Below are 26329 nucleotides of genomic sequence, written 5' to 3' on the forward strand. Positions count from 1 at the left end.
TTCCAATGACTACCCCTGCAACTTCACATACCATTCACAACCCAGTGATTATATAAACCTAAATGTATCAAGGAACTGCCATTTTACCTTTTTCAAGTAACCATTTGTTTAATAAAATGCTTTGGGGAGGTGGGGAGAGAGGATGGTGTCCAAGTGAATCTTTCTCTTTGCCTGACTCACTGAGATTCCTTGGTCTTCAACATAATCAGAGCCAAATCTCCTCATCTTTACATCATTTCTCAGAAAGGTACACTGAAAAATTATGTTTGCACACACAAAACACACACTAATACAAAAAAAAAAAAAACAAAAAAAAAACTCTTAATTAGTCATCCTCTAGTGGCTATCATGATACCCATGTTTGTTTATCTGCTTTAGGGGCATTTTTTTTCCAGATCAAGTTCTTAGGAGGTTTTCTCAAATCCTCCAAAGTTTGAATCCTCCAATGATGCAACCAAACAGACTGTACTGTAGCAGTCTTCAGTACTGTTTGTAATCACAAAGTGAGAAATTAAAAAGTTAAGGCTCCAAACTAAAAACAGTTCTCTGTAGGATGTAAAGTTGAGATTCAAGTTTTATTTATATGAAAAATGCATCCATATCCTCTTCCCCTACCCAAGTTGTTATGTGAAAGTCTGGTCAAACAATAAGAGGATACATTGCACAGCATCAGAAATTACACAAAAGACTATGCTGCAGAACAGAGATTGATACAAAACTTCCTAAATCAAAATAACCTGTATTACTAATGGAAGAATCACATCCAGTTCAGTGATTTATCTAAAAAGTAGTGTATTTATACAGGCTTCTACAAACTACATATTCTGCAATTTTGGTTATACTTCAAAAATGGCGCAGTTGGATTATGCCCCTCTTTATGGTCTCAGGAGGACTGACTAATTTAAATATTGTCACTACTTAGACTGAGAAAAAGGAACCTGCAGAAAGACAATTTTCGTTCAACTTCAAAAAACTTCTAAACAACAAAAAAAATCACAAAAAAATACATTAACTGGTTTTACAATACAAAGAAATATAATAAAAACCAACATTCTATAAACATTCTAAATTTATAAAATCTTTACTGTATGCACAATTAAGACACTTAGGCATACCTCTAAACAATTTCTAATTTTAAATGTTCCAATTTTACAAATTTTACAACAAAGATAAAAAAAAAAAAGATATCTCTGCAACAGGCATTGCAAATATTTTTTTTAATTGTATTCTGCACTAAAAATCTCGATGTCATTAAGAATATTGATATTAAAAATTATTCCTGACAATTTTATTTCCTAAGCCTTGACTTGGAATTAGTAGGAGGATAACAAAACTAGCAATATTTACACTTTGTGGTAAGGAAAAACAAGATGCTTTAGAAAAGATAAATAGGTCTTTATAAAGCACACTTATGTGTATGCTTTGTGCCTTAATATTTTCAGTCTTCTATCTTCACTTACAGTATGTCAAAAAGCTGCACATAACTCATACATGTCTAGATAAGTGAGTTAGAGACTTTAGATAAATTCACAAATTCAGTTGTGACTGCAGTCACACTTAAATATTAATATATTAAGTTATATGTTTCAGTTAGATTTTGCAACTGAGTAATTTGCCAATAAAGAAACTATAATCCTGTATTCTTTTTTCATATTAGAATGACAAATTAAGCTATTTTAAGGGACAAAGGTACAATTAAGGTAAGGTGAACAAACCCACCCCTGTCTTTGTTTACCAAGGTATAAAGGAAGTTTCTAACAGTAGCTAAATTGTTTCTCTAGAATCCCACATGAAAAAATAACAACCCATTGTTTGCATTGTTTTTATTGACAAAAATGCTTTGAATCCTTTTCTCTCCCCAGTCAGAGAAAATAAAAAAAAAAAAAAAAAAATCAGACAGGAGAGTGAGAACATAAAATGTATGAGAATACAGGTCTGAAATTCAACCAAAGAATATATTTAAAGCAGTAAACGTGAATGGAGGGCTAGAGTTATGCATTAGAGAAAAAAGTTACTCAGACAACAAACTTGGGAGAGTTCTGAGACTTAAAAGAAGTCAAATTAAATATTAGTTGAGGATCATAACTATGACAGCCATATTCCACTCAACACTTCAAAATATAATAAATTTAACTTGCTGAGGATTAACATAGGAATACTCTTTCTTGCCATTTCAAGATGAAGTTCCTTCACTCTTTAAAAAAAGTTTTGCAATGTCTCAAACTACCAAGCAAAATTAAACTCAAGTTTCATATTTTGAAAACAAATTAAATTGGATTTTTAAGTCTATAATACCCTGAAACAGGTTGTCTAATTTGTGAAATGTCACAGAACCAAGAAATTCCCATACATTCTGCAATGAAATAGGTTAAAAGATATCTAAGAGATACAAAATAGAGCTTCATTAAGCTCATATGTTTAATTTTTGGTAAGATAGTAACTTTTGTGGAGCACAGCACCATAGTGCATACACAATGCCAAGCACATAGTTGAAGCCACAAAGAATTAAGACAATAAAAGTCAGAAATAAGCAAAGTACCATGAGTACTGGGAAAAGGAAAGTACTGAAATAAAAATGTGCTCTCAAACTATTAATATACAAGATGAAAAAAGTTCAATGACATATCTACCGAAAGACTTTCATTCAAACTCCTAAATTAGGATTTATTTATTATTATTTAGGTATTGTACAAATTAAATTCTGAATTTGCTTGAAAAAGTGATTCTTTCTCACATAGCCATCAAAAATTGCTGAACTTGCTAATTCTGCCATAACATGACCAGAACTACACTCCAGCTTCTAATCTAAACCTTTTGGATCTGCTTGTTCATCTTCAACAGCATTATTCTCATCAACTTGAGATCTGAATGTCGTAAGCACAGAAAGAATTCTCTACAACCACAAATGTAGACTGTTCATTTTTCAAAAGCATCTTGTCACTTGAACACATTTAAGGCTAGATGCAGTGCCTACTAGACAAAGGTCTTCAGCAAATGTTATACAAAAAGACAGATTACATGAAACTCACACATTTAACCTTAATTCTTTGCCCTATCGTATGTAGCTTTAAGAAAAACACACGACAAGTTGTTCCAATCACATATCCCAGGAAGCACACTAAACAGTCGGAGGGGGGGGGAGGGGGGAAGAGAGAGGTAGAGAAAAAAAAAAACACTTTTGTTGGTAAAAATTGTTTTGAAAGCCTGCTGAGACTCCACCAAGAAATACTGTATCGCTTTTGTGGGGTTAAACCACCTGTAAGAGAAGCTTTTGACCTCTAGGCACTGCCACCCCACACCTAAAAATATCCAGTGGCAAGACCATATTGATCTCTGTAAAGCTGAATCAGGCTCTTCACCTGTGCTCCTACTGTGGGATGCATTCAAATAACTTCATGGCACACACAATGCAGTAACATCTGACAAACAGTGCTATCACGTCATTCAGCCACGTGTATGAAACACTGAGGTCCTGGCTGCATTCTTAAGGGAATTATTGCTGCTCTTTAGTCAGGATATTCCAGAAAAATTCACAGGGTAAGAGCTTGTTCTTAATACTCTTTTTGATCAATAGGACTCATACCTAGACACTCGCATAGAAACACATGGAAAGATAGGGTTGCTCAAGATGGATGCGAGACATAAGAAGTTATTTCATCTAAACATAGTCAATGTTGACACTAATATCAAAAGTCTGAGAAATATTTAAAATGATCAAAAGCAAGCATTTTTCTATACACAGGACAAAAATGCTTCCTCCCCTTGAAAAGAACATTTAATGATATTTGTAACTTTTTTTTTTTTTGTAAGTATAGACTTTACCACGGCTTCCTAATATACCTGAACAACACCTTTAAATAACAAAGACAAAAAGAATCTGTTTGGAATCCATCACATGTGCCAAAACTACTTCAATTGCCATACTTGATGTAGAGCTACAGGACAAGGACAAAATGCCATACCATCTATTACTACAGCCTTGCAATTTCTGCAAGTTTTTTTTTTATAATTTTTCTCTTCATATAAGCAGCCCTGAACCTGCTTCATACAAGTAGCCCAGAAGAAAACACAAACCAAAACTTTAAATATGATTTGACACCACACAAAGCACTAAGAAGTTACCTTTCCTGTTCACTAGTTTTGTTTCTCTGGCTTTAATAGATTTGTAAAATCTATTAAAACTTTGAATAAGCTTTTCCATTTACTATGTAACTACGGCTTAGAAAAGAGTCTTCTACACAGCCTGCCAACCTGTTGCAAAGACAAGCAACAAGTGCCACAAATTTACCAACGAGAATTTGCAACACTCAGAGCTGCCCTTCCATGTAACCAGGAGGCAACATACTAGCAGACACGAGGCTCCTCATCCCAAACATCCCTTGTTTTCCAGGCAGTGCCACACTCCCTGACAGACCTGTTGTGCTAGACAGCAACCCCTGGCCCTGACGTGATATCCTTGGTAACCATATCCTAACAGAATGAGAGCCAATCTAATACTCTAGAATGAAGGGCAATCTTACAAGTGATGGTAAATTTCATACAAATATTGGAAACAAAAGTGACATTTTAAGGTAAATAAAACTTGCGAATGCACACATTTACCTGTTCCACTCTCTTTGAATCATCAATGTTGTTCACAAAAGGAGCACTGCACATTTTGAACAGAATGCTTACTTTATTAGCTGGGAAAAACAAACCAGAGGTCTTTGGGCACACAGTGCTAGCTGACCTGGGACAACTAACACCCCTACTAAGCATGCAGCTACAGTCTAGTGCATTCCTTTTAAAGCAACTCCATTTATGCATTAACCATATTGAAATGGAAATACGCTACAAGAAAGTTTTCGCTCCACCTATTTCAAGGTCCTCCCACTCTCCAGTGTTGGTTAAAACTAGCATCGTGCCAAAGCCACCAAAGATGCCACCAAAGTTGGACTTCCACGCACAGAGTCGACCACTCCTGCTGCATCATTAGCAGCACAAAATGAAATTACAACCAAATACGTTTATTAGAAACTGAATCTTCTTTATACTAAGAACAGCACAGAAATTTCAAATTTATTTTAACATTTGAACTACTGCAATAATGGTATCATACCTTCCAAAGCAATCAAGTATTTCAAAGTTATTTCACCAAAACAAACAAACAAACAAACAAAAAACCATCTTGGGTATAGAAATGACTATCTCTTTAAACTGGGAAAATTTGCACACGGAAAGTGAAAGAAGACTAAATAAACCAGTGGCAGACAAATTCCAAGTAGTCTGAAGGATGCCGCAGTTATTATACAAACTTCAGACACATGCTGTTTCAAACTGAAGTCGGAAGTCAAGATATGGTTTCTGGGAACATCTTGCAAACAGAAGCTTGGGTTGCAAACAATAGCAGAGCTCCGGTGGTTTTGGGGTAAGCTAAAGAAAAAACACTACTGTTATCCCTTCCTTCCACGAAGCATTTGTTCCAGTGTCAAGATGTCAACATTTTCCAGTACAAGTTAATGCCATCGCAGCTTAACACTGTATCTGCTTCAACTGGGGCAAGATATAAACTCGTATGTGTCAGATTTCTCATGGGCTTCCCGTAGAGCAGCAGCATGTTGTTTAACCAGGCATCATCTTCCCCCAAACTGCCAAACAAGTGAGGGAGCACGATGCTGAAATACAACTTTCTATGAAGCTGCCCATGAAGCTGAAGGGCCCGCTGAGGTAAGGCAAACCTAGCTAGAGGAAGGCAGGAACGCACCACAGCATTGACCACTTCAAATGTGAGTTTCACTGGTTTTACCTGTGTGTGTGTGCATACACCAAACATCTACGTTAGAGGAAAAATGAGTTATCGAAATATGATACAAAGCTTTCCAGGGAACAGGATTTTTCTTATCTCTACAGTTTTTCTTTGGCTCTCATTTGAACTTGACTGACTGTCCGCATCCAACCAAAACAGATCCACGTGGGCTATAATTAGCAATCCAATCCAATTAGTGATACTGGGGTCAACTTAAAGGCTCCTGCCATAAAATAAACAAACAAGCAAAAAAAAAAAAAAAAAAAAAAAAAACAGTCCTAGAGGCGGGATCTTGAGTTGTATGCTTATCTTAAGAGCCAAAATAAGCTTTCTTCCCTATTTTATACACGCTTTTCATATTTGTATACAGAAGCTAGCAACAACAACAGGTCACGCTGAAGAAGTCCTTTCTCAGAAGTTTAGGACCTCTCATTTGCACGCCTCTTGCCCTGGGAAATTGACTGCTATGTACAAAATATGGTGAGGTATGGGGGAAGTACGTCTGCCTATTCGCCAAGTTTTGGTAGGTCCTAAACAAACAGCGGCAGAAGAGGCGGCCGCGAGTTCCTTCGGGCCTGGGAAAGGCTGGCGATGGAGGTACCTGGGGCATTGGGGTTTTCAGAACAGAACTTCTTCAGGAGAAGTTAAGCGAGTCAAGCCGTAGGCGTTATTTTCATAAAAATAAAAACGAGATCCTGTAGATGTAGCCAAGTAGCCAACCAACTGATAGCTACATTAAAAATATAGCGTGAAGATGTGGAGCACTGCAGTTGTTTACTCCCTACCAGCCGCACAAAACCAGGAATTTGGGGCTTTTCTTTATATTTTCTTAGCCTAACCCCGTTAGATAACCCAGCGTGGCAGGCTCTGGGTAGGGAACCAGCAGCAACCGCGCCGCCGCCGCGCTGCCCTCCCCTCCCCGCCAGCTCCCGGCCCCTGCGGCTGGGACACGGCGACAGCATCCCCCCTATCGCGACACGCGCGCCCCGGCGACATGGGGTGGGGGGGATGGGGGGGGTGCAGCACGTGCGGGGCGCGCCCCCGCCGCGCGTCAACTTGCTCGGCATGTGCGCGGCGGCCTCCATGATGGCTGGTGCGGGAGGAGGAGGAGGAGGAGGAGGAGGAGGAGGGCTGGGGGGCGGCGGCCGGTTTGTTTACTCGCAGGCAGGAGCCGCCAGCGGCGGCATCACCCGGGCGGCGCGGGCACGCGCGCCGCGGGCACGCGCGCGGGGCTGCCAGACCCCCGCGCCGCAGTCACCCCCGGCGCGCTCCCGCGGGGTGGGGGGGGGATAAAAAAACGTAGGGGGGGGGGATAACGGGGGGGCTGCGCTCGCTCCCGCCGGGGGCGCGCCCTGCCCGACCCCCCCCCACCGTTACATAACGCCCGCACCGCCCGGGGGGGGACCCCCGCCCCCGGTCCCCCCCAGCCCCGGGCCCGGCCCGGCCGCGCCGCCGCCGCCGCCCCGCGCCCCCTCCCCGCCTCCCCCCCCGCTCCCCGCCCGCCTCCTCGCTCCCTCCCCTCCCGCCCCTCCCGCCCCGCCGCCGCCCGGCCCCTCCCGCCCCGTACCTGCAGAGGCGGCGGCGGCGGCGCCGCGGGCGCTGCTGCGGAGCCGGAGGGCGGCGGCGGCGGCGGCGGCTCCGGCTCCGGGGGGAGAAGGGGAGGAGGGCGCCGCTGCCGCCTCCTCCTCCTCCCCCGTCCCCCCGCCGGGCTCGGCGGCGGTCCCCGGCGGCTCCGCGGGGGCGGCGGGAGGCGGCCCCGGCCCCCCCCCGGCTACATGGAGCCGCGCGCCCCGCTACGCACGGAGCCGCCCGGGCGGGCAGCGCGGCCGCGGCGGCATCGACGCGCGGGGGTCAGGAGGAGGAGGAGGAAGAGGAGGAGGAGGAGGGCGGCGGCGGCGGCGGCGGCGGCGGCTCCCCCCGGCGCACTCACCCCGGAGCCGGCCGGGCCCCGCTGTCGGCTCCTCCCGCCGCCTCCGCCGGGCTCGTTATTGACTTTCAGGAAAACTCCCGACGTCACCGGCTCCCCCCGCGTGTCTCCCCCTCCGCGGCGGCGGCGGCGGCGGCATCGGCGGCATGCCCAGCTCTCGCGAGAAGCGCGCCGGGGCCGGGGCCGGGGCCGGGGGGGGGCCGCCAGACGGCGCGGGGGGAGCCAGACAGAGGGGGGCGGCTGAGGTGAGGGGGGCGGCGGGGACGGGGCCGCCGCCGGCTGCGGGAGGAGGCGGGGAGGCGGTGGGGATGGGGCCCGCCCGCCGCGGGGCGGCCCCGGTGCTGCTGCAGCCCCGGCATCCGCAGGGCTGCGGTGGCCCCGACGGGCACAGGGATGCGCCGCGGCGATGCTCCCGCACGGCTCGGCTGCCGCTGCCACCCGCGACAAGGACGCGGCGCCGGTGCCCCAGAGTGGTGTCGCAGGGTGTCCTCTCTCCCACATCCCGCCTTCCTCTACAGCCCCTTTGAAAGCCCAGTCCTGCTTCTCCCTCTCCTGCTGCAGGGCTTCGCCGAGAATTTCTAGAGGAGCCCAATAATCATACGAGTTGGCATAGGACTGGAAAGTTGCCTCCAGGGGCAGCGAATCCATTCCCTGCTGTGGCAGGCAACCATACCGCACAATCCCATTCATAAAGCTGCTGAGTTTCATCGAGCTGCAGAGTTTGTTTGCCCTACTGATTGCACTAGCAGGCTGCACCCTGCGCTTCCCGTCCCCTGAATTCTGAAGAAAAGCAACAAAATATTTATTTGATTAACACAACTTTTTGGGAAAAAAAATAAAAATAAAAGTACATTGCCAAGCATTACTTCCTTTCCCCGAATTTACGGTTCAGTCTTCCTCTTTCCTCAAAATAACTTGACTGAGATGAGTATCTCATCATCTATCAAGATGCACGTAAAGCCATAATATCCATTATTCAAATGGATGTATGCATTAATGTCTCCCCTCACCACTGTCACAATGCTGCTTCTGAGAAACGAAAGGTATGGCTGGTTCTTGGAAGGTGCCTTCTGGTGGCCGCGATCCCCACAGAGCACCCAGAACCTGAGGCAGCGTGAAGTCTGCATGGGCAGTAGCTGATGGACTGGCAATAAACTGTTCAGGCACCAAATGTGTAGTGTGAAATCTGGGCCCACGGAAAGCAGAGGTATTTGGTATTAGGCAGACCAGGAATTTGTAGCATTTCTGCTGTGTATTGATCCCTGCGGCAAACAGTAGCAAATTTCTTATTAGTATATTTGTGTAGTTGATCATCCTAGTTTATTTCTCCTCACTTTCAAAAAGCTGCCTAACAGATACTTCTTCTATGAGGACAGCAATTTGCTTAAATTTATCCGTATATACTCAGTGTATATCACCCAGGAAAATCTGGCCTAAATGCACATTTTTTAATCTAAAAAGAAGAAAAAAATGCTCCATGGTGAAAACACTTTCGTTAGAGAGGCTAACACTTATCTCCAAGAAACTGTAGTTTTCTATGTTTTTGTTTTGTTACAGATTGCTGAAAGAGTATGCTGAAATCTGTTGAACTGATCTGGAGACTAAATGAATTTTTTTCAGTAGTTCTCCATTAGGATATTTTGGATTTATCTATACAATAAGGACAACTGTACACCAGCTAATAGTATTTTGCCCAGCATGACTTTGAAATCAGATTCACCACCTTCATACTCCCTAGAAATCAAAGACCATTGCTCTGTTTGGAAATTCATAGTTACTAACTAGTCCTAACGTTTTGATGCTGCTCAGCCTTACATATTGACCTCAGTGAGCTGAATCTTGCCTATAATTTTTGTACAGATTACTAAATGTGCTGTATAAATAAATGCCTCTATGCCACAGTTTGTATTTTATTTTTTCTTAAAGCATTTAAAGCATATAACATTGCTTAGTGTCTTACTCCAAGACATCAGAATGATTTCTTGCAAAGAGTTAATCACTGCAAGGTTGGCAGAAGTGACCCCTGGATTAATAACCAAATAGTGTCATACCTCTTTCAGAAATAACATGGCTGTGATGTACATACTGTGAACATAATGAGGTTGTAGGTTCTGCAGAAATGACATCATTTTCAGATTAATGACTATGTGACATGAATTTAATGAACATATTAACAACATATGCTAATGAAGAAACTACTGTAGTTCACATGGTAAGGACAATAGGACTACATGTAAATACAAGAGAAAACAGGAACCTCTGCGGTTGCATGCTCCTAATACAGAACCCTGAATAAAACCCATTCGTTGTCACCCATACTGGCACAGCCAAGAAGGTTGATAAACTTTTATATGATCACTGATAATCATGATTCTACAGAAACCAAATGGAAAATTCAAATACAGTCTCTGCAAATTCTACCCATTCTGAAGAAAAATAAAATAAATAAAATGAAAGAAAGAAAGAAAAGGAAAAAAAAAAAAAAGGACGTACGCCTTGTTTCACCTAACATGTTAAGTGTGATACTACCAGAGTGATAGAGTCTAAGACTGTGGAGATAGATATATCTCCTGCAAATAAATAGTTAAGTAGGAGAAGACTGCCTGCAGAGCACTGGTTCTTTCTGCCTCTGTGCATTAGTGCATTACGTTGCCTTCATTTTAATTTGTTTCCTTTTTCCTTGTGTCAGCTAATAAGCTTACTTCCATGTAACAATGCATTTTAAAAACAATTTTAACTCAAAGTGCAGCAATTTTCAGGAAAAAAAAAAAAAAAAAAGCAGTAGGTCAGAAGACAATCTCTGCCTCTAAACTCCCTATTAATGTCTGTCTTGTTATGCTTTGAGAAGCACACAAGTATCAGTGGCAACTGACTGGCAGGAGAGCAAAGAAATTTGCTCTACATGCAGTGATGCTTAGAAGAGATATGCATTTTGTTGTAGTGGAGTTAAGGTGTTGCCTCCAAAAGTCATGACCTAAGTTTTTTTATATATGCGTAGTTCTTAAAAAGTTTAAACATGTCTGTCAGCATAAGTTCAGCTGCTGTGAGGGAGAACATGTTTGTCTTATCTTGAGCTGTGACTGGATTCTCTGTGTTGTCACAGGCACACAGCTGATTCAGGACTCTAACCATTGCTGCCCAAACCCTAGCTGTCTCCTGTGACAATTAGATTCCTGGCGACCAGAGGCAGCTCATTGTAAAGCTGCAGAATTTAGATAAGACGTTTAGGAAAAGCATGGGCAGGGGATGTTGCAATCCAGGGGATGCTGGGAGGAAACAAAACTTACACAAGTGCAGTTGGATTTTACAGTGCTTTTTTTTTCCTTTCTGTCACATTCACTTCTAAACAACTTTATTGCTGTAATACCTTTCTCCTTTTTCTTTACTCTCTTTGACTCCCAGTTGATTTCTTTTTGGCGCTTCTGTCTCTGAGGCTATATCAGAGGGCAATATCCCACTGCTTCTGTAAACTTGCTTTGTTTTCTTCCCCCTGTCCCTGGATATTTGTGACTTGTTTGGGAAAAATAAAACCAAACCAAAACAAAAACATTAAAGGGTCATTCGTTTATTTCAAACAAGAAAATCTTGCCATGTAGATTTTGCCTTTGCACCCCGTGTTTTGCTGCATGTCCCATGAGACTGGGCTTCAGCATCAGGTGCCGTGCGGCTGAGCTGCCCCACACTGCAAGGTGGCTCCTTGGTCCGCTGCAAAAATTGTCTGGATTCAGAAATTTCTGCTTTCTGTGGACAGTCACGGTTCATCAGTGCTTACCAAAGGTATTAATATATGGACTCAAATTATTATTATTTTAGACCCACAGGGTGTAGGCTGTCTGTGAATATGCAGTAAAGCAAGATAGCAATAAAGGAATTATTATTCTGTCCACCTATATTTTGCTGAACAGCACTATAATTATGCTGAACACATTAGAGACTTCAGATAAAGGACTGTGTAAATATCAGTTGATAGCATTTATTTTACAGCATGTTATTATTGCTTTATTATTTATCCTCCAAAGATCTGAAACTGTGTTTTCCTTCCCCTTCTTTCCTGTACTCCCACACACCGGCACTTTGCAAACAGAGGAAGGCACGTGCCCTGCCCCAACGACCTTACCCGACTTTGAAACAAGATATGACAGTAAGTATGACAAACAACGAGAGGGAAGGATGGGAAGAGGGCAGTAAGATTACACAGATGCACAGTTTAGCTATATGCTTAAGTTGATGTATAGGCCTGCAGCTGAACTTGGAAATTTTTCCTCAGTGAGAAAATAGTTTCCATGGTGCACGGATTTATCTGAGGGAGGTCAATCTACCACAGAAGAAAGCCAAAGAGAAATAAAATGCCAGCCTTTCTGCCTGAGCTTTCTTCTCCCTCTCTTTCCTATCCGATTTTAATTTCATCAGTGCAGATAAAAAATGTCTTTGAATAAAATTCTGCAATTACCAGCGTACAGCAATTTCTAACACAGCACCCTGTCTGTGTCCTGGTCTCACTTAATTGAAGTCAATGAGAAAATGCCAGTTGATGCTACTTGGAAGGTTCAAGTCTGTAATGCATGAGCAAAATCAGAGAATGTAAAGTTTAATGGGAAGAGGGACAGAATTTTAAACAGATGTCTTCTCTTCAGAGGTTTTGTGACCAGGTGAATTTTCCCCATGTGGTCCTGAGAGGGTCACGGCTGCCCAGAGTTAGAAAGAAGCAGCTGAGGAGAAAGCTGGCTGCTGATGAAGGGAAGGAAAGCCATCTATTGCCAGACGGAGCCCAGATCTCTGCCTTTGCTTAGAACTTTCTTTGGCAAATGATCAAGTTATTAGTGGTAAAGCACACCTTATCCTTTAAGTGTGTTACCTAAAGCACCTTCCTTCACCCCTGGATACTATGCAGACTTTACCGTGTGATTTGCTGGGCTGCTTCTCCACAGTATCAATCCCCTGGCTTGTAGCCGTGATTTTTGTCTGAAGAGAGTGGCTGAAGTACAAGGAGACTGCTTTAGTGTCAACAATAACGCTATTCCACTGGTTCCGGCCAAACCATTGGCTACACTCGTTGCCTTTGATACATTCCATGCTAGAGAGTACCTGCATTTTCTAGAAACTAAGCTGTGACATGAAATCAAAGAATTAGCACAAAAGTTTAGAACATGAAGACAGATTGGGGTTGTGATAACAAGGACCTTCTCAGATCTCATATGTATGTTCTTGTTAATAATGAGGTATAACGATATACTAAAATATTAATGGTGCATTCATTAATAGTCTTCAAAACTGAAGGGCAGATTGCCTTGAACACTTCAGTTACCTTGCACAAGTTCCAGTGGTTTGACTGGATATATATCTGCTTTGTACAAAGTAAAACTAACAAAAGATGATGATGAATCCAGCCCTTTGTAAGTACCTATTGTATACAAGAATATGGCACACAAAAAAAAAAAAAAAAAAAAAGAGGAATGTCTACAGTAAGATTTTCTGCCACGTTTGTTAGCAATCTGTTTAGCAAACTTTATGATAACAGAAATCTGATCAATTATTGACCTCTTTTTAACTTTATTTACCATGAGCTGAAGACAAAAAATAAAAATAAAAAAAAAAAATGGCAAGTTCTAACTAAGTGCAAGAGACAAAAGCATTCACCCATCTTCTCATAATGCCAAGATTTGAACAGGGTGCTCCTGAGCAGATGGTTTAACAGACTAAAGCATTAGTTTGCTGATCCTCCATGCTTGCTAATTAATTCTTCAGTTTACTAGGATTTAAGATGATTGTTAAAAACAAGGCTTCTCTTAAAATAAACTTTAGGTAAATGTTATAAAGCGGTGGTTAATATTATAATGGCTGCAACAAGAATTTAGTGTATTTTTTAGAAAAGACGTTCATCAACATAAGTCCCAAGTACTATCCTTAATAATTCTGCCACTGAAACTGTTTTGTTTTAAGAATTTGCTTTTGTTTTCCTAGTTAATTAATCCTCTGACTTCCCATTGACACTGTTGAGTCAAGATTATGTCCTTGACTTCTGTGAGAATGGCATATACATTAACATGGGAAGGATTTAATCTTTTGTAACAAAACTGTCCCCTCTCCCTGAATTGTTTTAAGCCCACTATCATGAACAAAGTAAAAACTGCAGTAGTGCCTGTATTGTTTCAAAAATCATTGTAATTCTAACCTATGTTTTCTTATAGTAATTTATTTCAAGTTAACATTAAAACGAGTTCTCATTGAGTGTATTAAAATGCAATATTGTAGAGTAGCTTGCTGCTTATTAGATTTAGACAGCAGGTAAATCATTCATTTATTTCAGATTTCATTTTTATAGCAGTTTTATAAACTGGTCTTGCATTTGAAGACAGCTGAATTCCACCCAGTAGAAATTATGGAATTTATACTACTGAGATGAAAAAAAAAATGCACAAATATATGGTGATAAAATATTCTTTTGCAAAGAAGGAATTGGGAAGAAAACAAAGCAGTAGCAGGAAAATAAGAACTTCACTTACTAAAGCTAAGATATAAACTTTGAAGGCCCATCCATCGTTGCTTGCAAAGGGGAGGTCCATATTTAATTAGTGGACTTGGGTAATTTCTCTCAAGTTGTCTCACTATGGCCTAAAAGAAGCTCCTCTTTCTTGGTCCTGCTTTGCCAGAGGAGATGCTGTGAAATTCTGCAGTCGATTTTCTTGTCATGTTTTGTTACTTCTGTGTTTGTATGGGTTTTGTGATATCTTCCTTTGTGTACAGATTCAGATTTACTGGTTAGAATTCAGAGCTGTATGTTATCTCTGTAACTGTTCATGCTGTCAGAAGCATTATTGGTTGTTTGTTATGTTAAAAACTCTTGGCAATTCCCTTTCAGAACAACAGATAAGAATTCTTATTATTATTGAACAGAATTCATAACTTTTCTCATTCTATAATCTATCTATCTTGTAAACCAAGAAAAAACTATTATTATAGACAATTCAAGGGTGAACTTCCTAGTAAGCTGTCAGTATGTTGTCTTCGTAGTACCAGTCTTCAGCTCCTTTCAATAAGTCATTTTCTTATCCAGGACAACTGCAAGGAATTTTGAAATAGTTTTAATATATCCTTAACAAGGAACCTACACTGAGGGTATAACCTATTTATTGAGGTGACATCTGGTTTGAAATAAAGGTAACATGATAAGCTGCTCAAGGAGAATTAATGTTAGTAAACTTGAAGCATTAATTTCAGTAATTTTAGATAGATGGGTTACTACCATATTAAGTAAAGCAGTACTAGAACACTATGCCCAGCCAGTGCTCCCATTTTAAAAGCAGCAGAAAGAATTAAAAAGAATTTTAAAATGAACGATCTGATGTTGAAATCTTACTTTACAGTGAAAGATTATAGTCTGATCTTCTTAACAAAAGGAAGAGTTAAGACTGTAGTGTGACTTTGTAGTAAGAAAATTCCTGTGTAAGAACTTATGGTAAAGTAATTAGAGCACTCTATGGAGTACTCTATAATTCAACGTAAAATGGCAACAGTCTTTCTTATGGGTCTTTGAGAAGATCCAGTGAATGAAAACTGAGAGCAAACTCAAAACAGAAATAAATTACAGCCTTACCCGCAAGGATTATTAAATCCTGGAGCAGTATTAAATTGTGATAATTTAAGTAACATGTGCTAGATTCTCTGTTACTTTAGATCTCAATTAAATACCCTGTTCTAGCTCACCTAAGATTAAGAAATCAGGAAATTGCTGAAGTTTGTATTAACTTGACAGTCAGGATTTGATGACTGTGGTAATATTTTCTGGTCTTAAAATCTGAGTTTATGAACATTTTTTTATTGTTGTTTTTTCTTTAAGTTGAACCTTAGTGATCCAGACAGTGATCTGGAGATAAACATTAGCTGTTAAATGTAGATAAGCATAAGTTAAAAAATAAGATGTTCCACAGGCATTGGAACTAAAGAATCTAGGATTCTTTATAGACTAATTCTTTCCTATTTCCCATATTGTTACACTTCTTGACTCCATCTGCCTTGCAGATCCCTAATATCTCACCTATTCAAAAATGTAGTAAGTCCTTCCCGTGTGCCCAAGACCACAGTAATTCTGCCAGTTCCATACCAATCTCTGTTCTTAGAGTATCCAGTGCACCTACTAACTGTCTGCTGGGCAAAAATCAGTAAGCTGCTTCTTACATATGTACTTAGCGGCCACCTTGCACAGACTGATAGCCCAGATGATAGGCAAGCAAGATAGCCATTGAGTTCTTATTTCGGACTTTGCCATATAGAAGAGAACCTTTTCACTCAGTGTCCATTTCTCATGAAAGTTGTAAGCACTATCTCTGAGGCTTTCACCTCTCTTTTAAAAATGGAAGAAGGAAGACATAAAAAGTTATTGGACAAGAAAGGACAGGTAGTCAGATGGTCATAAAGACAGTGGAAGAATTTCATTTGCAAGTTGTCCTTGCCGTACATTTTAATGGACATTCCAAGAGGCTGAGACTGCTTAAATAAATACTGATTGTATGAAAGTATACTATATGCTTCTACAGTATGCTTTACACTCATACATGACAGTATGGAGTATTAAATGTCATTTCACTCACAAACCAAATCCAGTCTTCTCTAAGTTGAACAAGACAGCTCTCTTTACTGCACATTGCAATGCTATGTAACTGTTTCAGGTGGGAAAAAAATAGAACATTATATTTAGAACTCTTAGAATATTTAGGGAGTCAAAATCTGATTATAACTTATAACTTCATCTACAAATCTAAAATGCACATATGGTTGATATTTTTTTCTATTATATAGCATGCATTTCTGGAAGCCTTTTCACTTCTGTCCCTTTTTGATCTGAAAAACATTTTTGCAGAATCTTCAGATGAAATTTCAAATGAACAAAAAACATTTATCTCCCTTCACTAGCCAGCAAGGCCAGCTACCAAAAGGCACTCTAACATCGTATCTCCTTATGAATCATTAATATGGGATTGTAATTATAGTAAAATCTTTTTAATTTTTTTTTCAAAAAAGGTATTGTTACTTGAGAAAGTTGCTTTGTAACATATTTTTCATTAGAGTTATCTATTTGACAGTGACTTTTTAATCATAGCTAATTATAAATGATTCATCAGAATGTTTAAAACCCTACAGAAATGTTTAAATAACTCATAGTTCTTACTGCGCAGTAGTTCTTTAAAATATTATACTCATAACAGAAGAGTAAATTCACTTAAGACTGTTGTTACTCTTATCTTCTTGACACAAGTTATAAGCTGATTCCTTTGAATCATCTCTGAAACATAGTACTACTAACAGACGTCACCTGGAATATAGGGTCATAGAATTTTTATCATTTATCTTGTTTTCAAACTATTTATTCCTTAGTATCCTTCATCTATGCAAGCCAATCCTGTGCAGAAAGACTGCCACTGCCACAGCTTTTTATTTCCTGCTTTCCAGTTGCAAACTTTCCAGTTGCAAGCTAGCAAAGCCTTCCAAATGCACTAAAGGCCAGGTCTTAATTCTGTGTACAATAGATGTGAAAATCTAATTTTTTGCTTGTTTGTTTGTTTCTACCGTCCTAGTCAGTGCAACCATTGGTAGGTTTATCTGTTTCACAAGGATTGTAATTAAGAATTACTATAGTAACTCTTGAACCTGGACACAGGGTTACAGTCATGGGAATAAGATGAAAATGGATTTCAGGATTAATCTTTATTAGAATTCCCAACTATACATTTAGAAGTCTAAGTTATGATACTAGTTAGAAGGCTAATTCCCTGATGATTTCTATGTTTTTAATGGAGTCCTGCTCTAAATCACCTTTTAGAAGAACCTGCCTGGCTCCATTGACTTTGTGAATGGTCTCAGCAGATTTGCTTTCTGTTTCAAAAATGTAATTTGGCTGGCTAAAGTTACATGTGTTGAATATCACCTTACTTCTACTGGTCTGTTCCATGGCAATTTCATTATTTTTTAAGGAACAATGTGATAGTAGAAAATGCTAATATAGAAGGAAAAATGGTTTAGTGCTGCGCTAATTACCATCTTGACTTGGCTCTTGAATTATATTGCAACAAAATAAATGTCACCTGTTTCTCGTAGTGTGAAAGAAAAAAGTTGATTGTGAGAGAAGAACCCTATATGGTCAATAAAACTTTGTCACTCTTGGCTAGAAGAAGTGATAGACCCATTATTCTTAGTCCATTTCAGTATTTCACAGTGTGTACAAGATGCTTCCAAAATATTCAAGAAATGTGTACTCCGTAGAAATTCAAATCTTGCAGCAACTGGATGGAAAGACATCAGAAAACTGGTAATGACAATCAGCAATGTTTACACAGGTTCACAAGACAGAAGACAGTTTTTCTTAAGACTTGAATTTGAACTGAATTGGTCTTTCTAGATGAGTTTATGCAAACACTAAAGTTCATATGAAAATGTTTTCAGCTCAGAAACAGAATGTGATAGCTGATTATTGAATTCAATGTTGTACTTTTTTCTTCTCCCTCCCCCAACCTCCCCTTCCCATCCCCCACCCCCTCCCCCTCACCCCCCGGTGGAGGAGGTAAGGAAGGATTCTTTTTTTTCTCTTCATTGTCTAACTACAAAATTTCATGAAGAAATGTAATGCTTTTGAGACTACTATGTCCCTGCTAAATTTGACTGGAATTGGCTAATGGATTCAAAAATTATTGGGAAGAACTGGAAGATGAACAGACAATAACAACATGAAATAACTTGATAACCTTAGGAAATCAGACTAAAGCCTATAATATTTTGATGCCCTCAAGTTTAGAGGACAGTGGCACAGCAGAGTTCTTCAGAGTGCCACTTTATACATGTAAACACCATTATTTTCTCTGCATCTGGCTTTTGAAACAATAAATGAAGTATAGACATAAGCTTCCACAGCTTCAGTACACAGGGCCACGTGGAACATCTGGTAACAATATTTTTAATTTCCTAGGAGTGGAGCAACACAAGCTTTATGAGTAACATTCAATATCTTTTTATCTTCTAGTGGAAATCTGTTTTATTTTATACACAGGGAAGCATATTATGACCTTAAGAGATTTCTCCAGGAAACAACAAAAAAAATAGATGTAGTTGTAGCTGCTGGCACTAAAGGTGTGGACACCTGAGCTTTGTCTTACCAATCTCAAATAATACTGACTTAAATCCCTACCTTGCAACTCAGGAAACTGAATTTCATCATCATCTAGGTATAATTTGTGAGCAGTATTTCTCAACCTTCAAATACTAAGTCCAAGTCTTAGTTTAACACCATTATCTGCAATAGAAGATTAATTTGAAAGTCACACAAATAAATCTGCAATAGGATTTCCACACTACTCTGTGTAGATTTTGCAATGATTTTAGTTCATATCTTCTTTTCACAGTTAAGTGGTTAATGAAGTTGGTGATCTTCCTCCTTTTTAAATATCCCTACAACTACGCAAAAGTTATCCCTTGCTGAAAGGGAACAATTCTTACATGGATTTCATCTCCTGCCTATGAAGTATGCTCCTGAAGCTACTGAGAGGGATAATTTTGATTTATTTTGATCACTCTTTTGAAGCTCCAAGTATTTTTTGAAAAATACATGTGCAAAAATATGTTTTATTTGTGGCACCGAATTCAGTAGTCCTTCATAATGGTTATCGATATATGCAGTGGAAAAGTGGGTGGTAAATTTTTTTGAACTACTGAAATTAACAAGAAGAATACCCTTAAAGCTCAGTTTCAAGCTCACTGGTTTTGTTTAGGCATGCTTGCAAGAAGTCTTACTATTTCAGTTTTTCAGTATTAATTCTATGTATTCTTACTATTTCAGTATTAATTCTGTATTTAAGAACCCATTCCTTAAATGGCTCATACAACTTTCTCTTACTGTCCTCTGCAAATCTAGTGATTCTAGGTTTTGGTGTTTCCAATTATAATGAATGTTCTTTTAATTTCACTTTGGTCTGATTGTGCTTACTCTCATAATGAACTCTTGTGTCTTCCAGTCCAGAAATGTCTTTCCACTTTGTTAACTGCTCTTCTTGATGAAGTACCTAGAGAATTGCTTGTTGATTAAAATCCTTCTTCCTTTACACAGTCTCTTGAATCAGGTGTCCAAAGCAGTAATTAAATGAGAAAGAACTTCTGAAGAAATATTTTTAGTATTCTTTGTTGTCTTGTTTTGTTTTGTTTTGTTTTTGTTTTTGTTTTTGTTTTTTTTCTTTGTTGGTTTACTCTTAATTTCCTACCTGTAGAATTATTTCTTTTGGTGACAGCTCTACCACTAATTCATGATTATGATTTATATTCTCCTTATGCTATAATTCTGGTTAAAGTATTTTCATATTACTTCATAATTTAAAGTATTTCCTGATATTTTTATTTTGACATACTGCATTGTGTTCAGTAGTCCTGATTTTCACTTGATAAGAACTATGCCTTGTTTGTTTGTATGTGATCTTAATAAAATTTAGAAAGCATGGCAAGAAATGAAGAAAGCTTTCTAAATAAATTACCTCTCAGGGGTTATGGTAGGGAGACTTTACTAATAAATTCTCCCTGAAATTTGAAGTAGTGGAGTAATACAAGTTTAATTTATACTGTGTTATTCATTTTTTCATTTTAATTAGGGTAGTGGTTAAGAAAAATCAAATTAAAGGTAGGTTAAAAAAAAAAAGCTATTTAATTATCTGGGAAGAAAAAAAAAAAAAAAAAAAAAAAAAAAAAAAAAGACATCAATGGCTCAGCAGAGCAGGCTTTTCTGAAAAACTTGGTGACTATTCCTGAGCTCTGATACAGGATAAGAACAGCAAGGAAGTGCAGATAGCTCAGCCAACATTCACATTCAGTCTTCAGACTCTTCACTAAGTCTACTAGATTACCGCCTGGTTGCATCTTTAGGTATATATTTCTGCAATAAGACCACAGTAACTTACAGGAAATATGCATTATATATTGAGCAACTTGGACTACTACCAGTATGTTCAGTGCTTGAAGAGGTGTTTCACAGTATCAGCTCCTGCAGATCAGAACAAGTATATAGAAATCTACACATAATCTCTGCTATCCTGAATTCATGTGATGCTACATTAACTTTGGACAACAAATCCAAAAGTTAAAAACATTCACTACACCACTCTGTCATACTAAGTTAGTGCTAAAGGGGAATGGAAAACAAGCACAATGCCTCAATTTTCAGGACAAATGTTAATGGCATTTCTTCTGTTACTTTTCTTCTGGGTACAAAAGCCACTGCCAAGTTCAAAAGTGTTAGGGGACATATGTGAAAAGAGGAAAAAACAGCAATGTTTATTAATACTGAACATACTGATATCTCAATATCAGCAATAATTTCATACTATTCAACTGGTCTAGCAAATCTTGGCAACCTTGTTTTCTAGCAAATCAACATCCACAAAAAACTCTTCCCAAATATTTTCATTCACAAGGATGTTATTTTGCATTTCTGGTGTTGCCTAGCTTTGTTGTTGTTTTTTTTTTTTTCTTTCTTTTTTTTTTTTTCTCTATCATTTGTACTCTGTAGTATCTAAATGTGATATAAATACATGTATGCATTTAAATCAAAGTTCTCTTTTCCAAGACTGATCCTGCTCATTTTGAATTTAGATCATTATTTTTAAGTAAATATCTCTTTGTTCATAGTTAGTTAAAGGTGCCAATACAAAATTAATACTGTGAAATTGTAATAATATATTCCGGTCCAGTCTTGTGTTTCAGGACCTTGGAGAGCACTCATGGTTCTACCACTAGCTCAGGAAACCACACACACACACACATGAAGACAAAACAACTAGAGCAAACTGTTTAATTTTAATGAGCCTACTAATAATCTCTGAGGTCTTGAAATATTTTGAGATCCATCTCTTGAAAGAAAAGCTGTTAAATTACTTTGAGAATATCATAGGTGAAATTACATTTTGCACATTCAGGATAATCTGCTGGCTTCAGCTGTTTTGGCAATTGAAACAAAGCTGAAATAATTTTCTCATAATATGAATTTATTGATACTTCCCAGTTTGGTGTGAAGACTGCTGTGTGTGACCTGGGCTGCTTGTGAAAGATGTATGGGACATAAACTTTATTTTGATAAAGTCACATCATTGACTTCAGAGAAAGATTCTGTTTCAATGAAGGAAATATATTCAGTAGAATAAAGCTACTGCCCTGCCTATTGAGGTAGATCTGGGCTAATTTGGCCTTCATTTCAGAAATGGACAAGAAGACATCTGTATTTATATATGCGTGCTATTTTACATCCATTCCAGACTATCTTTTTATTCTCATGAAACAACCATTTTTCTAAATGAACAACGGGAGAATTTTCTGAAAACATTAGCTGGAGTCTAGACTTTTCTGTTTGCTTCTATTATGTAAAACTTGTTTCAGACTGAAAATAGTCTGGCAGAAGAGGAAAGCAGTAGCACTTTCTGCTTTTACAGCAGAAAGGTAAAGCAGCTTGTTTTGATAGTTTCTAAGCTGAGCAAGGAATGTCCCCAGTGTAGTCTCTAGGTGTCTAGTACCTTTTAAGATGCCATAAATTTTTTTAGATAGACACAGAACCTGCAGGAGACTTTCCTGGAGTGACAGCATACCAAGGGCATCCAAAATAGCATGGATACCTATGGTATCTGAATACCATCATTAAATATTCATAGCAAATAGGTACTCTTTTTCAGAAATGAGAGGGGAAAGCATGCATTTGTACACAATAAGAAACCTTTGTTACTTCAATAATGTGCCATTTACAGCTCATTTAGAGCTTGTAAACATTGTAAGTTGTTATAAGCCATAGTGTTAATTTAGATCACTGCAACTATAGCAGATATAGCATACCTAACCCGTATTTCAGAATGAGCAGGTTTTTTTCTTCTTCATTTCTGCTACATTACAGGTCACCAATCCCCAAACACCATTTCTTTCTCCCTCCCTCTCTCTGTCTGTCTCTCTCTCTCTCTCTCCATAAAAAACTTTTCTGTGTTAAGAAGTATTTTAACTGTATTGCCTTAACTGGTGAAATATACACCAGTACATAAATTCTTAGATTTTTGTTTTGACTGGAACAGTGGAAAACAATGTTCTGTGCCTTGGTCCAGGTCCTGGATAGCACACTCATGGTCTTAGACAGCCCATGATCAGAGATCAAGCCAGGTTCAGACAGCTAGATCAGAAAACCTCAGCTCATAACAAGTTCATGAAGCAAATATCCATAAGCCAAGACAGGTAAACTACAGGTCATGCCATACTATAGTCGGAAAGAAACTGGTACTAAAGTCAGAAGCAGGATTAATCAGGAAAAGCAGTGATTTGAAAGATGGTTCTGGAAAGCCTATAACTGAGGGCGGGGAGTAGGGAATTAGTGGAAGGCAGGGGTAGGGCAACATTTGTGTAGACTAGAGATTGTGAGCAATATTTGCACTTCTCACATGAAATCAGTGACAAAGTTTTCATGCATTTTTCTTGAGCGTTTGGAAAGTATCCTCCAAGGACACCAGAAAGCATCCGAAGGATGGAGAAAGTAGGCTGGAAGACTTTCTAACTCAAAGCTGACTTTTTTAGCCATTTCTTTTCTCTTCAATTAATGGTTGCAATAACAAGCCAAGTGAAATCCTAATGTAGACAACTGCTATCTATGAGACAGTGTTTGTGTCTGTAAAGACAGCAGCCAATGGTTGCCTGCTTGAAGGATGATTCAGTCCCAGGTGCTGAGGGGATGATTCATCCTCAGGCAATGACTCATTACAACTCTCAGCACCAGTTTGGCTTTGGCCCTTGAACATGTACACATAGATACTTGACATCACATGTTGATACTATGTGTAAGAAAGTTCCCTGAAAGATAATAAATGGGTATCAAATGTAAAAATGCCCAGGAAACCTCCCTTAACTTATGTGGAGAAGGGTGCTACATAAGGAAGTAGAACTGCAGAACTATGGTGAAAGGATTATTGCAATTGAGAAAAAAAAAGGTACGGTCCCGCTTGCATTCAAACAAACTTAGAGAATTTTCACAATAATTGCCACCTGAAATAAAATTCAAACCAAGTTTTGAATGGCAAATAGATGTAATGGAACTATAACAACACTGTTGCTAATTCACAGTTCTTCGCAAAGCATAGAAGTCAAGCCACATACATACCATCAAAAAAGAAACAAAAAAGATTTGTGTTGGAGTTTGAAAGTCATCATAACCAGAAGTTTAAAGGGTCTTTTGATTCTCTGATGTTGCAATAATTTTTCCTGTGACAATTTATCCATTAAAATTGTACTGGAAATAACAAGAAAAGACATCTAAAAAAAATGCTGTGTATACATTCTAATTTTTATTCTCCTGTCTCATTATATAACTATGCAAATAGTGAGATGAGTTTCTTACTCAATAGCCACTGTTTTTACATGCCACCCCTTTCATTTCCCTAAAACTCAAGGTAATAGCCACAAGCGATTAAGTGAACAGATTTTGTTTCATGTTTCTGTTAATGTTTAGATGTCAATCTTTCCTTGTAAGCAGTGTAACATCTATTGATATCCCTGTTGGCCTACCTCATGTGTTTCTTCTCTGCACTTTTTTATGTTACTTCAGTGGGTTTTTTATAGTGTACTTTGAATGTGTACTAATTATTTTTACATATTATCTTTCACTGAATGCACATCTCTTTCTGTTTGGAAACATGAAAAAAAAATGTTAATATGCAGAGGTTAGCACAGAGTAGAACACAGCAGCTGAGATCTTCATGAAGTCCAGCAATTACAGTTATTGATGAAAAATAAGGTGTGTTTCCTGATAGCCTTGTCATGGAACCGCAGCAGAAAACTGAGGAGGAAATGACACATTCAGCTCAGGTGGTATGAAACTGGGGTAAAGGAGAAACCCAGCATGCCTTTATAGCTAAACTGGAAAAGCAACCATTCCATTTTACTAACTATGCCTCGCCTTTTTTTTTGGAATTCTTTATGTAACTGAATTTCAGTATAAACTCCTCTGTGAACGTTTATGAATTTTAGATGAATCTCTTCACTCATACACCTATTTAAAGTTTCTTTGAACTTATATAATGCTGGTAAAGAATACTCATTATCAATACTTTTTGTATGTCTGAAGAAAAAAGTTAGACTCACAATTCTCAACAGCACTCAAATAAAATTCCCTCCTTTTCAAATATGTGCTTACAGATGCTTTAATATTAGGAGTATTGTCGTTTATTCACAAACATATCTGTAAAATGTTTTTCTAACAGTAGAGACAAGGACAAAACCTTAAGAAAGTTTAATGCTTGTGTTAACTTCACTAGCTATAGCCATGTTGAACAGTGGAAGGATTAGGATGAGCAGTGACTGTGGTGCTCAGGCTGGAAAAGGGCCTGCTCCCCTGTATGTGGAATGGAAAGAGGTGTGTGCATGCCTTTGAAGGCTAGTATTTTAGTGCTGGAAGTTGTTGGCAGAAATAGAGCAGACTCTCCAGGCTCTGTGGGAGAGTTGGAGTGTGAGAGCAGTGTGTGGAGTTCATTTAGTAATTACGTTGTAAAGTACATTGTTTAGCCTAATCATATGGACTAAAAAGGGATTTAAAACTTTGCAAGTGTTGGGCTGTTTCTACAGAGCAGGCTCCATCTCTGAGTACAAACCATTTATAAATGTTTCCTCTTCACTGAGCTCCCACAAGTACCAGTTCTGCCCAGTGTTAGTGTATGGAAGGCCATAGCCTGGGCCACCGGCATCACGCCCTCAATGTGGGAGTCCTGCACCTGCCTCCCCTCTCCCAGGAGGTCTGTCACCACCTCACAGCTGCTGAGAAGAAAGCTGGAAGAAGCCTCAGAGAAGATGGCCTCCCCTTCCCTTGGGAGATGTCCTGCAGTGGAGACAGTCTGCTGACCACCAACTCTGCTGATCTGGGGAGATCCAGATCATCCTGCAGATGGACTGTCTGGATTTACCCAGCTGGCCATATCATGGGGGGCTTGCCTCGCAGCTGCCTATGGATGACCTTGCTTATTGTCCCCAGGCTCATCCTTGCCTTGCTTAATGGAAAGAGCAGGGGCATGGGACCTCCTTTTGATGATCTGAGTGCTCCCCTCCTGCCCAGCCCATGCTTCAGCTGCTCACCAGTGCTCATCTTCTCCCTTTGCCCTAAATTACCCTCCTTCTGTTATCCCCCACCCTTTGAGTCATATCAGCCCTTTCCTATCCAGATGTGTGTAAATCTTATCTTTCAGAAAATAATGAGAAGGCCTCTGATTTATATCTATATCCAGATGACTTTCTTCTCAAATATCCATTCATTCAGGGGATTCAGCCCTACTGGGCTGAAGAAATAACAACAACAGGTCTCCAGGCTTTCTCCAGTTTCCGTCAAGAGTGGGATATGCCTTGCTTACTCAATGATCCTGGTATAGCTTTCTGAGTAATTCATGTCTTGTGGTAGTTGTCATGCTACTTAGAAAGCCTATGGCCTAATCTTTTTTCATTTTGTTCTTTTTTTTTTATTTTTTTTTCTTACAGAATTCATTAAGTCAGAGAACCTGACTTTTTCCCCATTAAATCTTATCATTACAATGATTTATTCAATATCATGTCTCCAAAGAGACTCTTGAGACAGGATCAGTGGG

General features: G+C 39.3%; 1 protein-coding gene across 2 annotated transcripts in view; it reads right to left on the bottom strand.

Annotated features, from left to right (window-relative positions):
• AKT3 (AKT serine/threonine kinase 3) overlaps positions 1-8177 on the bottom strand; it is a 152896-nt gene extending 144719 nt beyond the window's left edge. The window contains exon 1 of one of the 2 annotated variants that reach the window (XM_027453844.3): positions 7716-8177. The gene's annotated coding sequence lies outside the window, so the exon portion shown is untranslated. Of the gene's footprint in view, positions 1-7352; positions 7683-7715 lie in introns of those variants that run through there. The other variant, XM_027453846.3, reaches the window with a different exon arrangement.
• Between the last annotated feature and the right edge of the window lie 18152 nt (positions 8178-26329).

The sequence above is a fragment of the Anas platyrhynchos genome, chromosome 3 (genome assembly GCF_047663525.1).
Source record: "Anas platyrhynchos isolate ZD024472 breed Pekin duck chromosome 3, IASCAAS_PekinDuck_T2T, whole genome shotgun sequence".
Taxonomy (NCBI): Eukaryota; Metazoa; Chordata; class Aves; order Anseriformes; family Anatidae; genus Anas; species Anas platyrhynchos.